This window comes from Enhydra lutris, unplaced genomic scaffold, assembly GCF_002288905.1.
Source record: "Enhydra lutris kenyoni isolate GAN:26980312 unplaced genomic scaffold, ASM228890v2 scaffoldscaffold1, whole genome shotgun sequence".
Taxonomy (NCBI): Eukaryota; Metazoa; Chordata; class Mammalia; order Carnivora; family Mustelidae; genus Enhydra; species Enhydra lutris.
In genome coordinates this window covers 69,579,927-69,594,204 of record NW_019154085.1, presented here as the reverse complement: position 1 = coordinate 69,594,204, position 14,278 = coordinate 69,579,927, and the positions used below count along the sequence as shown (strand labels likewise).

The 14,278-nt window shown below is 39.2% G+C and overlaps 1 protein-coding gene across 2 annotated transcripts in view; it reads right to left on the bottom strand.

Annotated features, from left to right (window-relative positions):
* The window catches only part of LOC111143469 (mitogen-activated protein kinase kinase kinase 20), a 178,799-nt gene that overhangs the window by 95,964 nt on the left and 68,557 nt on the right, over positions 1-14,278 (bottom strand). The window lies entirely within an intron of this gene.

Below are 14,278 nucleotides of genomic sequence, written 5' to 3'. Positions count from 1 at the left end.
GATAGAACTCTGTGTTTCGCAGCCTTCTCAAAAGTTTGGGAATTTTGATTGAAACTTTCCGACATTTAAAAAGGAAATGGGGTTGAAGGGGCAGAAGCAGGGGTGCGTCCCAGCAAGCCAGCATGACAGTAGTGAAGAGGGTGGCGGCGAGGTGAGAGGTCCTATCTGTTTACAGAAAAGCCCTCTTCCTGATAGTTGAATGTGTTTTTTCATTTTGCATCGTGTCTCTTGTAGGAGACCGAACTTCTACTGGTCGGATGAAGAATCATCACCAAATTAACGGAGGATTTCTGAACTATTGCTAAAACAGGTTCAGGTAATACCCATTGATATTATTTATCTAATCATTCAAAATATATTTTTGCTCTTGTACTATATACAGCAAAGTCCTGAAAAGGATGTAAGGGTGGGTTCCTGACCTTCAGTGGTGACCTGGCAAGTAGGGAAGCTGTACTTTACATCTGAAATGTATTAAATACCAGAAAACTCTACTGCAGAGTGACATTATAAAAAGATAATAAACTTAATTTTTTAAATGAAAAAACAGAGATACTGCAGTGCATATCTGCTAATGTCTGTAAGAAGGGCATTCTCTAAGTTAACTAAATCACATGTACTTATTACCTTTGTGGAGACAAAATACAGGTAATCAAGAATTATAAATACAATTAGATACAAAATCACTTAGGTACAAAAAAATTCAATATTTTTAAATGAAAAGCGTATTATTGGCAGTAAGTAAACAGGAGATTAGTAATTCCCCATTCTAGGTAAGCAATTAAAGAAGAATGAACAGGGCTTGGTTAGAAAGGGGACTCCCCCTTTGGGAATCTGCACAATGTAAATCAGTATTATTTGTTACAAATTTTTTGTCACAGGGTAAGAATTGAGATTTCTTAAAAACACTGCAAAACTTGTTTTTAAGGTGGTATAACTAGGTACAAAACAGAAGTTTAAGTGTTGGCATGGGGTCAATACGGAATCAAGAGAAAGGAAAATTATTGACTGGATGAGACATTTATCAAGGTTTCTTTGCCAGTGTTTTCCTTTTAGTGACACAGGTGCTGAAGGGAGCGATCAAAACACCCCTCTCACACTCTCTGAGTGCCTACTGTATACAGAGGTTCTGTGTTCCTCAACCTTCTTCCCATAGTTTAGCTTTCCAAGTAGAAAGAAAATACATTAATTGAGCAAGACAATAATTCATCCATATGGCAATTTTATTCTTATTGGGATATAATAAGTGAACTTTATTCTTAAGACAGAGTTTGCGTGAGGGCCACCTGGGTGGCTCAGTCGGTGAAGCATATATCTGCCTTCAGCTTGGGTCATGATCCTGGGGTCCTGGGATCGAGTCCCGAGTAGGGCTCCCTGCTTGGTGGGGAGTATGCTTCTCCCTCTGCCTCTCACCCCTCTTGTGCTCTCTCTCTCCCCCTCCCTCTAACAATAAAATCTTAAAAAAAAAAAAAAAAGAGTTCATATGATGTGAAATTTGGAAAACATAAGCCCCCCTATTTTTAACACAGATCAACTCTTTGTCAGTAAAGCATTAGAATTTAATGCAAGTCAAGCACTAATGTTTGGACCAGTGTTTATCAAAACAGGGGAATGTTATCCCATGGTATGTTCTGGTGAATTCTGTGGGGTATCTAAATTCTGTGACCATAAAAATCGCTGGCTCAGTCAATAGAGCATGTGACACTTGATCTCAGGTTGTAATTTCGAGCCCTACGTTGGGCGTAGAACTTAAAAAAAAACCAAAACAAAAAAAGAGAATTTCTAAATCTTTGGATGGCCATTTTATAATTCAGCACCACATGGGATTTTCATTGTTCCAGCTAATTTTCATGTTTACATTTAAGATATTGCCAAGTAATGCCTTGGAGAGCCAGAATTTATCTTTCAAGTGCTGGTAACATATGCAGATGTTAAAATAACAACCATTATTTTGTGTCCCATTATTATGCTCATTTAAATTTTTTTTTACAGTTAGGAAAAACTAAATTCTTGTGGTATACTTTGGAAGTAAGACACTTTCACAGAGTAAGACCTTCAGTTCTAATTTAACAAACTAAGAATTTGATTTAACATAAAAACAACATAAGACTTTATAGAGTGCTGTACTAGTTCCATGGAAATGGTCTTATAATAAGCAGAGATAGGACTAAAATCTAGGCTGTAGCAATCAGCATCTGACAGCAAGTGGGTGTGTTCTGTAGATTTGCCTTTACAGGCACCTGCTTGCCAACCGATCCTTAATGCAACTGTTACAGTAACAAAAAGCTTCTCTTTAAATTGTTGTTTTCCAGATTTATATTTTGGAATACTCTAGCAAATAGACTGCCCATCAAAATAATGGATTAGTGGTTTAAAAAGTTCACTTAAGGAAACATACTAGTGATGAAGGCTAACTATAACAGTCCGTTGTGCCAAAAAAAAAAAGTATCTTTTTACACTATTGACATCAACAAAAGTGATTTTTCAGTAAATGTAATTTGATGAAAATTGTTCATTTTAGTTATGTTGACTTTATGCTTTTATTTCTACTTAACTGAAAAACTGGTTTTGATTTTACAAGAGCTATAAGCATAAGGAGTTCCGGTGAGGCTGGCTGGCTCAGTCACCAGAGCATGGGTCTCTTGATCTCAAGGTTGTGAGTTTGTGTCCCATGTTGGGTATAGAGATTACTTAAAAATAAAATCTTAAAAAAAAAAAAAAAAAAGCATAAGTAGTTCTTCATTTTATATTGTATATACTTAAGTTACACTGAAATAATTTTAATCAACATCAGGAATACAGATGACTTAATTTTTCTATATAAAGAATCTATATATTTCTCAGTTTGCAAAATGCCACTCTAGGAACACAAACAGAGACGTGTAGGCCAGTGCTCACTGCAGCATTATCCCCAATAACCAAAACGTAGAAGCAACCTGAGTGTTATCAACTGATGGGCAGATAAACAAAATGTGATATATGAATACGATGGAATATTAATTTAGCTATAAAAAGGGATTAAGTTCTGATACATGTTACAATACAGATGAACCTTGAAAACAGTGTGCTAAGCGAGTAAGCCAGGCACAAAATGACAGATACTGCATGACCTTTCTTTTATAACTTATCTTGAATTGTCAAATTCAGAGATAAAGAATGCAGATTAGAGGTTACACCAGTGCTGGGGAGGACGGAATGGGGAGCTGCCGCTTAACGTGCAGAGTTTCTGTTTGGGGTGATGAAAAAATTTGGAAATAGGTCATAGTGATGGTTGTACAACACTGTGAATGAAATTAATGCCACCAAATTGTACACTTAAATATGGTTAAAATGGCAACTTTCACGCTATATATATTTTGCCACCCCAAAAAAATGTTTAAAAAATACAGTCAGAGGGGCACCTGGGTGGCTCAGTGGGTTAAAGCCTCTGCCTTTGGCTCGGGTCCTGGTCCCAGGATCCTGGGATCGAGCTCCACATCGGGTTCTCTGCTAGGCGGGGAGCCTGCTCCCTCCACACCCCCACCCCTGCCTCCCCTGCCTGCCTCTCTGCCTCCTTGTGATCTCTGTCTGTCAAATAAATAATAAAATATCTTTAAAAAAAATACAATCAGAATGGCTAAAATTAGTAAGTCAGGAAACGACACATGTTGGCAAGGCTGTGGAGAAAGGGGAACCCTCTTACACTTCCGGTGGGAATGCAAGCTGGTACAACTGCTCTGGAAAACAATATGGATGTTCCTTAAAAAGTTAAAACTAGAGCTACTCTATGACCCAGCAATTGTACTACTGAGTATTTACCCCAAAGATACAAATGTAGTAATCTGAAGGGGCACATGCACCCCAATGTTTATAGCAACAATGTCCACAATAGCCAAACTATGAAAAGAGCCCAGATGTCCATTGATGGATGAATGGATAAAGATGTGATGTGTGTCTATCTACCTAGCTAGCTAGCTACACATACATATGCAATGGAATACTATGCAGCCATCAAAAAAAGAAATCTTGCCATTTGCAATGACATGGATGGAATTAGAGGGTACTATACTAAGTGAAATAAGTCAATCAGAGAAAGACAATTATCATATGATTTCACTCATATGTGGAATTTAAAAACAAAACAGAGGAGCATGAAGGAAGGGAGGGAAAAGTAAAACAAGACAAAATCAGAGAGGGAGACAAAGCAGAAGAGACTCTTATTCACAGGAAGCAAAAGGGGTTGCTGGTGGAGAGGGGGTGGAGGGATGGGGTGACTCGGTGATGGGCATCAAGGAGGGCACAAGATGTAATAAGCACTGGGTGTTATATGCAATGATGAATCACTAAACACTACCTCTCAAATTAATAACACACTACATGTTAATTAACTGAATTTAAATAAAATTAAATTTAAAAAATAAAAGCTCTCAAAAAAATAAAAAATGCTATTCTGAACTTTTGTAGAGATGATCATATTCTCTCTACATATATTTATATACATACATACATACATACACACATAATAAATCTCTCAAAGTTACAGAACTCAAGGTCTAAATATCCTTGGGTCGGTCAATAAGTACTTTTTCAGATCAGGATTTAAGGAAGCAAGGAAAGTCTATGGTGGACTACAACAATTTTAACTCTGGCTCAAAGACTCTCCATAAAAAGTCCCAATCTGATATAGAAGAGACATAACTATAGTCTATCCATAAAAATGTCTTTATCAGAGCACAAAAATGTCTACACAGAAACTGTGTTTACAGTTAGGTATGTGACTGCTCCTACTGTTTCCAGCCCCGCTGGTTTCTTCCTCTCTCCCTCCCCTGCCTTCCTCCTCCTTTTCTTCTTCCTTTATGGGAAGGCTTACAGGCATTTCAGCGAACAGATCCAGGGGGGAGGAGGTATTTTGTTAGCTTTATTCTATCTGGCCTTTCTATATGTTTATATGGACTGATGAGCCGTTAGCTCAGTTTGCTGTTTTCAGAAGTCAACCAGCATACAGATTCCAAACGGACGAATCAGAGAGATTAAGTTAAATATAATTTAAATTAAAGGAAATTTAATGGAATATCGTAATTTAAATAAATTTAAAGGAATTTAAGTTTTAATCTGTTTCCTTTAAAGTACTTGCAACAGTCTTAAAAGAAGATTTTAAATCAATTAGTATCTTCAGAGCAACCCCTTTCCTTCAATTCAAAACTTATCTTCTATTTTGGCAAAATTGCCTTTTTGAAAAAAATTTAGATATAATTGACAACATTGTATTATTTTCTGATGTAAAACATGATGATTCAGTATTTATATATACTGCAAACTAATCACCACGGTAAGTCGTTAACATCACCACACACAGTGACAAGTTCTTTTTTCTTGTGATGAGAACTTTTAAGACCTACTGCCTTAGCAACTTTCGGCTATATAATACAGTATTATTAACTGTAGTCACCATGCTGTATACTTCATCTCCATGACTTATTTTATAATTAGAAGTTTTCAACCTAATCCCAAATTTAAATGTTTTCTATTGGAGAGCTACCATAAAATCCTTAAAGATTCTGTTTCTATGGCTTCTTTTAAACTTTTTACATTCCACTGACATAGCCTCTATATGTATTTTTTTGATAAATATATATATGTATATTTTTGTAAGAAGGCTTCATGACCAGCATGGAACCCAATGTGGGGCTTGAACTCCCCACCCTGAGATCAAGACCTGAGCTTAGATTAAGAGTTGGACACTTAACCCACTGAGACAACTCAAGTGCCCCTGTGATAAACAGTTAATAAAAAGTGAGTTTACTTCCTTTTTGAAAGAAACTAAAAGATACTGACAGCACTCTATTGATCTACAGACAACACTAGTAGAAGAAATCATCTCTGAAGACCCATGTCATTAGGCTAGCAGGCTCTATTTACATCTTCTCTTAGGAACAGGCTTTTCTCCCAGGTTTTTAACAGCTATTATCCTCCATGTAACAGCAGGATTGTGTCCTTCTGCCTGTGATGATACTGACAACAAAGACAGTAGGTATAATAAAATCCAAGGTACATGTCCACTGTCCACAAGTGTCAACTGCTCCTTCTTGTCCTCTTTAAATGACATTTAAAACATTCTAGGGACCCTGATTTCTGAGGTCCTGACCAATCCAAATTCTCTGATTCCATCAGAGTATGATAATAAAAAAAAAAGAAGTGGCTCATTCGACCATTCAAAGGAAGTAGTGTCTTTCACATTGTGCATCCAAGGTCAAAGGCTTTCTCCAAAGAGCTCTGTCTCCAAAATACCAATATGATCCAGGATCAGTATATTCTCTCAAAGTTTAAGAAGACAGGAGATGATCCCATGTTTTTGTTTTTGTTTTTTTAAAGATTTTATTTATTTTCTTGACAGAGAGAGAGAGAGATCACAAGTAGGCAGAGAGGCAGGCACAGAGAGAGGGGGAAGCAGGCTCCCCACTGAACAGAGAGCCCGATGTGGGGTTTGATCCAGAACCCTGAGACCATGACCTGAACCGAGGGCAGAAGCTTAACCCACTGAGCCATCCAAGTGCCCAATCCCATGTTTTTTTAAAAAAGAAATTATATATGTAAGAGAGACTGAGGAAAAATAAAATATTAGGGGCACCTGGGTGGCTCAGTGGGTTAAGCCTCTGCCTTCGGCTCAGGTCATGGTCTCAGGGTCCTGGGATCAAGCCCCGCATCCGGCTCTGTGCTCAGCGGGGAGCCTGCTTCCCCCTCTCTCTCTCTGCCTACTTGTGATCTCTGTCTGTCAAATAAATAAATAAAATCTTAAAAAAAAAAAAAGACACAGTATTAATTATGGTCATCTCTAGGTAGCAGAAAGAATCATAAATGATTTTAAATTTTTATGTATTTCTAAAATTCTCTACAGTAAACCTATATAGATTTTTATAATTTTTTTTCAAGATTTATTTGAGAGAGAGCAAGAGCAGAGGGAGAGGGAGAAACAGGAAGCCCCACGGGGCTCAGTCCCAAAACCCTGAGATCAAGATGTAAGCCAAAGGCAGACGCTTAACCGACTAAGCCACCCAAACGCCCCTAAACCTATATAATTTTTTCATCACAAAAAGCAATAGATGAATGCAATACATATGACTGGAAAATATAAATATAAGACGAAAAATGTTTATTTGCATGGAAATTCTGATTTTTCTCTTGGATTTGATCAGGAAGAAATAACACTCTTTCCTCACCTTCCCAGAACTACCCTAGGTATATAAAAACTAGTTAAGTTAACCTCTGAGCTGTGAGTTTCTCCTGACCTGGGTCTGGAGCAAATTCATGTTCACCTGAGTTATTCTTGAAGAAGGCCACAGGTCCTGAGAGGCCACAAGACCACAGATGTGGGCGCTGCGAACTGACATCTAGATTGATTTCAACCTACTCAGTATCTGCACTTTTATTAAATGATCTCCTCACCCTTCTTACATTTGCTTCTGCGGCCTGCTGCCCTTTAGAGAAGCCTTTCCTACGCTGCTCATCTTGTAAAATGCCTAGTATAATACTGCATGAGGGAGAAAGGTCAAATCCTTTATACACAGGAAGCACTCAATCTTGTCGGCAGAATGAACATATGGTATTTGATGATAATGACATTTAGTCTGTTTAAATAACTGCTACACAGAGTCCATGTTAGTAAATGTTTGCTCTGAACAGCAAAGTGAGAAGAGTAAAATGCCAGAGAGTGCAGACTGGCTTTCAGTACGCATTCTGTTCTTTCACGTAAGGGTTGCTTCTAAGGCTGGTATTTCCTAAGAAGGACCGTCAATCAATTACATAACCACAGTAGAAGCCCCATCCAAAATGTATGTTCACTAGCTCATTGCTGATTTCAACTTTCAGAATGAAGACTTGCACTTTGCCTCTGCAGTCCAAGGCAATCACAGGAGCACAATTTCTTGAGAGTCCTTTCCTGCTTTGCTATTCTCTAAGCATGCCCTTGCTTTGACATTGTACACTTTCAGATTCACAATGCAGAGCCTTACTGAATCTTCAACGTTCCATTTCCAATTTTCTACCCGATACGTCTAACCATATAAAGCTGACCAGATTTGAACTGTGTGGGTCCACTTATAGGTGGATTTTTTAAACAAATACAGTATAGTACTCTAAATGTATTTTCTCTGCTTTATGATTTTTCCTAATAACATTTTCTTTTCTCTAGCTTACTTTATTACAAGAATATGGTATATAATCCATGTAACATACAAAATATGTGTTAATCAACTGTTTACATTATCCGTAAGGCTTCCAGTCAACAGTAGGCTATTAGTAGTTAAGCTCTGGGGGAGTCAAAAGTTATACAGAGTTCTGACTGTGCTTGGGGCGGAAGGCTCAACTCTGTTTCCAAAATCACCTCTGAAGATAAGGCAGTCTTTTGTCAAGTCCACACACTTTCCATACCCACTGTTCTCCCTGAACCCCGCGGCAGACGTTCCCTGCTGTACAGTGATGTTTTTATGTCCCCCAAAATTGGGATGCTGAAATCTAACCCCCAGGGTCACGATATCTGAAGGGGGACCCTTTGGGAGATGATCAGGTTATAAGAGTAGAGACCTCAGGAACGAGACAGTGGCCCTTACAAAAAGAGACCCCAGAGAGTTCCCTCACCCTCCCACCAGCTGTGGACACGGCGAGGAGATGGCGTCTATGAACCAGGAAGCGGGCTCGCACCAGACACAGAAGCTGCTAATACCTTGACCTCAGACCTCCCAGCCTCCACAACTATGAAAATTAATGTTTGTTGTTCTTAAGTCCCCCTGCCTTTAGTTTTCTGTTAAAGGAGCCAGCACAGGCCAGTCGTCCTAAAAGTCCACAGCAATTCAACCAGGTCTCTTATGAACAGGACGGTTCGAAAAGACACGGCTACTGGTCTCGGTATAGCATACCTCTTCTCTTTATCACCACAGAGCCCAGAATTATTGTACTTAGCAGCAGAAGGTAGGGGACAAAGGGCAATTCTTGATTTAAAAAGCCCTACAACAGTATTTACAAATCTATAAGGTCAACCCCTAGCTCTCTCAGAACTGGCCTTCTGCTGCAGCCTCTGATGATACAGACAACCGAGCCAGAGTGCTGTTTCAGTCATCAGAAGACTTACATGCACCATACCACAAAAACCAGGGTCAATGCCAACAAAATACTGTGTTTTGTTTTGTTTTTTTAAGATTTTAGTTATTCATTTGACAGAGATCACAAGTAGGCAGAGAGGCAGGCAGGGAGAGAGAGAGGGAAACAGGCTCCCTGCTGAGCAGAGAGCCCAATGCGGGGCTCGATCCCAGAAACCTGGGATCATGACCTGAGCTGAAGGCAGAGGCTTTAACCCACCGAGCCACCCAGGCGCCCCTGTGGTTTTTTTGTTTTTTGTTTTTTTAAGATACTATTTATTGAGAGAAAGAGAGAGAAAGAGTAAGCAGAGGGAGGGGCAGAGGGAGAGGGAGAATCTCAAGCCACGCTCCACACTCATCGTCACGGAGCCCAATGCAGGGCTTGATCTCACCACCCCGAGATCATGACTGGAGCCGAAATCAAGAGTCGAACACTGAACTGACTGAGACACCCAGGTGTCCCCAAAGTACTGTTTAATTAATTGCATTTTTACCCCAAGAGTATCATGGTTAAGAACATTTTCCTAAAATAAAAGCTTGTTTTCTTATATGTATGGCAAGATGGAAAAACCAGCCCCTCTGCTCCTAAAAATTCTATGCCACCAGAACAGCTTATAAAGGTAGGCTTAGATGATTTTCAATCCCATATTTAATTGCCAGAGTCTCAGACACAGGTCATGTTCCCCGAATCACTTTAAGTTTAATGAGACCCATTCAATAACAAGTCATGTGACAAGCAGCAACCCTCACAGTTCTGTAGATTCTCTTTTAAATGCTGTCCTTTAGGTATTCAGGGAAATAAAGAAGGTAAAATGAACTGAATTCAGGCTTTATAATATCATACAGCCCATATTCCTAAGAATGTTTGACATCATGAAGACTTTTCTTTAGAAGGAAAATGGCAAGAGATACTAAGAAGAAAAAATAAGCCAATCATTTTGCTCACTCATCAACACCCAGGATGGAGCCACGGGGGATTTACTGCAGACATCACTAGTGCCGGGAAGCCTGGTGGGTTGCGGCAGACTCCACATGCGGCCGCTCGGGGCAGCAGCCTGGGCTCCCCTCCAGGGATCAGGCTGCTCTCTAGTTAAGGACATCCCTGACTCAGGGCAGGCTAACCTGGCAGGACGGGAGGGTAGCTAACACTGAATGAGACGAACAGTGAAGACTGAAAAATGGGGATTTTAAGAGATTGTTCCAAAGCACAGAAATGCTAACATTCTTCATGTTCGTAAAAGAGAGTATCACTGTGATGGCATGAGAAAGTCAAACACATTGTAAACAACTTGCATTCCGTTTGGGGGACAAAAGTTGTGCATGGTGCACTTCTTCATCCTTCTGTCTACATAGAGTCCTGCCTAATTTGATGAGCTGGGGTAAAAAGAAAAAAAAAAAAAAAAGCACACTGCTTTTCACAAAACAACTCCTGTAACTTGGTCACTGAGATCACTTGGTGCTAAAATTACATACAGTCTCCACTCCCCCATCCCAAAGAAAGCCCTTGAATAAGCCTTGAAGTATGAACTAATGAAGGATTAGGCTTTTAAAAGACTGAACAGCAATATAATTTAATCAAATACTGGACAGGGGGGTGGAATTTAAATTCTAACTCCAAAATGGATGGCCCCAAAACTTCCTGGTCACTGTGGACCTTGTTCTCTTTCTGGAAAATGACTTGACTGGACAGAATTATCTTTCAGACTCCTTCATGCTTTAAATTTCTATCCATTTCTATAAAAAACTGATGACTTAGGGATGCCTGGGTGGCTCAGTCAGTTAAGCATCTGCCTTTGGCTCAGGTCATGATCCCAGGGTCCTGGGATCCCGTCCCACATCGGGCTCCCTGCTTGGCGGGGAGTCTGCTTCTCCCTCTGCCTGCTGCTCCCCCTGCTTGTGCTCTCTTCCTCACTTGCTCTGTCTCTCACAAATAAATAAATAAAAATTAAAAAAAAAAAAACTTGATGTCTTATTAATAGTATGTTACACAGATTGGATACTCAATAAATCTTTGATAAACTGAACAGAGGTAACTGACTGTAGCCTGTTAGGACATCCTCTACAGTGAAACAGACCTGAGCATGAGTGGTGTCTCTGCCACTTACAAATGTGGTGACTCTGAGGAAGTTATTTAAGCTGTCTGGGCCTCAGTTTCCTCATTACTGCCCTCATCTATAAGATGGGGGCAGTAATCCTACCCCAGTGCCCAGTAAATGCCAGGTGTTTGACCAAGGCTAATTTCGTTCTCTGTCAGCTTTCCCTTTTCTTGTTAATCAATCTATTCTTCAGACTCAAGTCAAGCTTCTGAGCAAATTCAGATCTCTTCTAGTAGTGGATTCTACTGCCATAATCTGCTTGTTTTAATTAGCTTCATTTATTTTACTCTATGTGACTTTCCATGTTTAGATAAAAAGATTTCCATGTTTCTCCCTAATTATAGCACTTTAACATTTTCAAAACACTTGTCTTATAGGACCCTCACAAGTAAGTTAGCTGTTTTATCGTGTTTAAGGGTAAAGAAATCTGGGTCTTTGATTTAAGTTCACTTTCTAGGAGCTGAGTTGAAGTCTAATAAAATTTGAGTCTAGATCTCCTACCTCTACTTTATGTATTGCTTCCCTCTCTCAAAAAAAAGGGGGGGGGGCAATAAAAATATGAGTCCTTTTATCTAAACTTTTTTTATTAGAAGCTGCCCTTGCGCAAAGAGATTCCAATCTGCAGAGCCTCCATAGTAACAGCTACCATTTAGCGAGTGCCTACTATGAGCCAGGCCAAGTGCGTTACATAGATTGAACCTTCAAACCCTCACAGCCCACCTTGAGCCTAGGATCTACTACTATTGCTCTTACTCAGGGGAAGAAATCTCGGCACACAGAAACCTTAAAACTTGCCCAAGGGCACAATAAATGGAAAAGCCAGATTTTCAACATAAGTAGTCTGATGTCCTGCTTACAATCACTAAACCATCCCATTTTACTTCATAAACCTTATTTGACTATGGGATGGAATGTTAGTTTATAGAACATCCAGAAATTACAACAGGCTTAGAAAATTCCGAAGCTCTCTTTAGGTAGTTACACAAGTGTGAGAAACAATTCCTCATCGACTTCCTCTTAGGGACTCAGCTGCGGCCCCCGCTACAAATTCCCATGCCTTCCTGACACTCGACTGTGCAGTATCAAGGCAAAAACCAAGATCCAATTCTCCACAGGCACCAGCCTGTCAGGCCAGCTAGCAACAACCAAATTTATAGCTAATAAAACCAGTTAATTGCACAGCATGAAGTACCCTCTCTCTATGCAAAAATTACATGGTTAGGAATTTTGAGCGACTCTCACAATCTGATTAGCTAAGTGCTTTATAATATTACTCTACAGTGCAACAGAGTTTGATTATTTACATCCCATAAGAGAAATGTTTGCCACATTTATTATGGAAATCTGCAAAATCATTTAGAAGAATTCAGGCAAATTTAATTTTAAAATAGTCTGAAAAGTCCTTTAATATCTTGTAGATGACACTTAGACAGTATCTTGAATACCTGGATTCTTCAGCTAAATTAATGATCTCAGTATTTCTGGGTTCTGTCAGCATACTCAAACAATACCGAATGACAAAGGTATGTGGGTGACACCTGCCATACTGATTTTTTTTTTTTTTTAAGTACCAAACCCTAACAAATCATGGTAAAAATAATCTGGAGTCATAAAGTAAGGAATGGAAGGGATCTGAAGTCTTCCAGTCTTTTCTCTCACTGCCCCCAACGACAAGCCCCACCTTAAAGCAATTCCACTCTTAAAGGCAAAAGAGCATTCTCCCATAAAGGTTTAGTGAAAAGAGCTTACAATAACTAATAATCATCAGCAGCAACCACAATAACCTTTCTTTTTACTCACCCTCATGCTGAAATGCAAATCTGTATTGGTGCTCAATAGGAGACAGTGAGAGAGAACTCTTGAAGGCTAATGTCTACTTTCCAGGATAGTTTCTCCTAAGCCTAACCATTCTAATTCTTACCAATTTTCTTGACGTGTCTGATTTTTCAGTCTTTTGGTTATCCACCTATGTCTATGCAAAGACAACAGTCATTCTGAAACCACAGTCAGATAACTGGCATTCGGTAAAGCTGTCAACCCCCCGATGTCAGGGTACAGTGTAAACTTATTTATGGTGGTTCTCCTAAAACCTGTCTTGATATTCTCCTCCCACCTAAAAGAAAACTTTCGATGTTATTATGTAATTCAATCATATAAAGTTAGAATTCAAGTAAAATAGTCTTAGTAAAAGAAATATGTCTAATTTTCCTGAACTGACTTGTTTTTATCCCTCCTGTGATTACTCTAACAACCTATCATGTTACATTTTTCAAGCTGACTGCTGGAAAGCTTCTCCCCAAATCTGTTGCCTACTTCTAAAAATAGAGAAAACCTCATGGGTGTGTTCTTATCATATTAACCTCATTCCTGCTTCCATTTTGTTTTTTTACGTTTGCTCTCTCTCCCATTTTCCTATTTTTAATTTTTTTAACCCCACAATTGGAATCTTACTACTTGTTTTAAATCATTTCAACAAGAAATCCATACAATAAAATAATATTTTGATGTGCATCTCAAATTCAAACCATTAAGATTCCTGGTGTACAGAGAGATCCTTGGTGGCCCATGAAATCAAAATTCAAAGACACACCGGTCTAACTGAAGGGTTACTGCTTGGTTACCTGTGTATTCAAATACATTTCCTTGACTTTCTCTTCTCCAGGAAACTACAGCATTCTGCTTTAGCAACCTGTCACGATCCCTTAGACTCTTTTCTTACTCACCCATCTCAAACTTAGAAACCCCTCTCTGACCTCAACCTCTTATCCTTACTCCCATTAAAACTGCTCTTCATTTGACCCACTGAGGTCTCTTACCCTTAATTCCTTTGAGTTTTTCCTTTCTAATCAACTGAGTTCTCCTGAAAGAAACAGAGATCCAAAATAACAGCAGTTTAAACAAAATAGTTTCTATTGTCTCAAAATAAGAAGGCTGTAGGAAGTCCAATATGGCTATTCCACAGCTATACTCTTCCATCATCTTTAGCCCTGGCTTGCCTTCAAGGTTACCTAATGGTCACAATACAATTCCTGGGGTTCCAAGCCATTATATCCACATCCCAGGAAACAGGAGGGA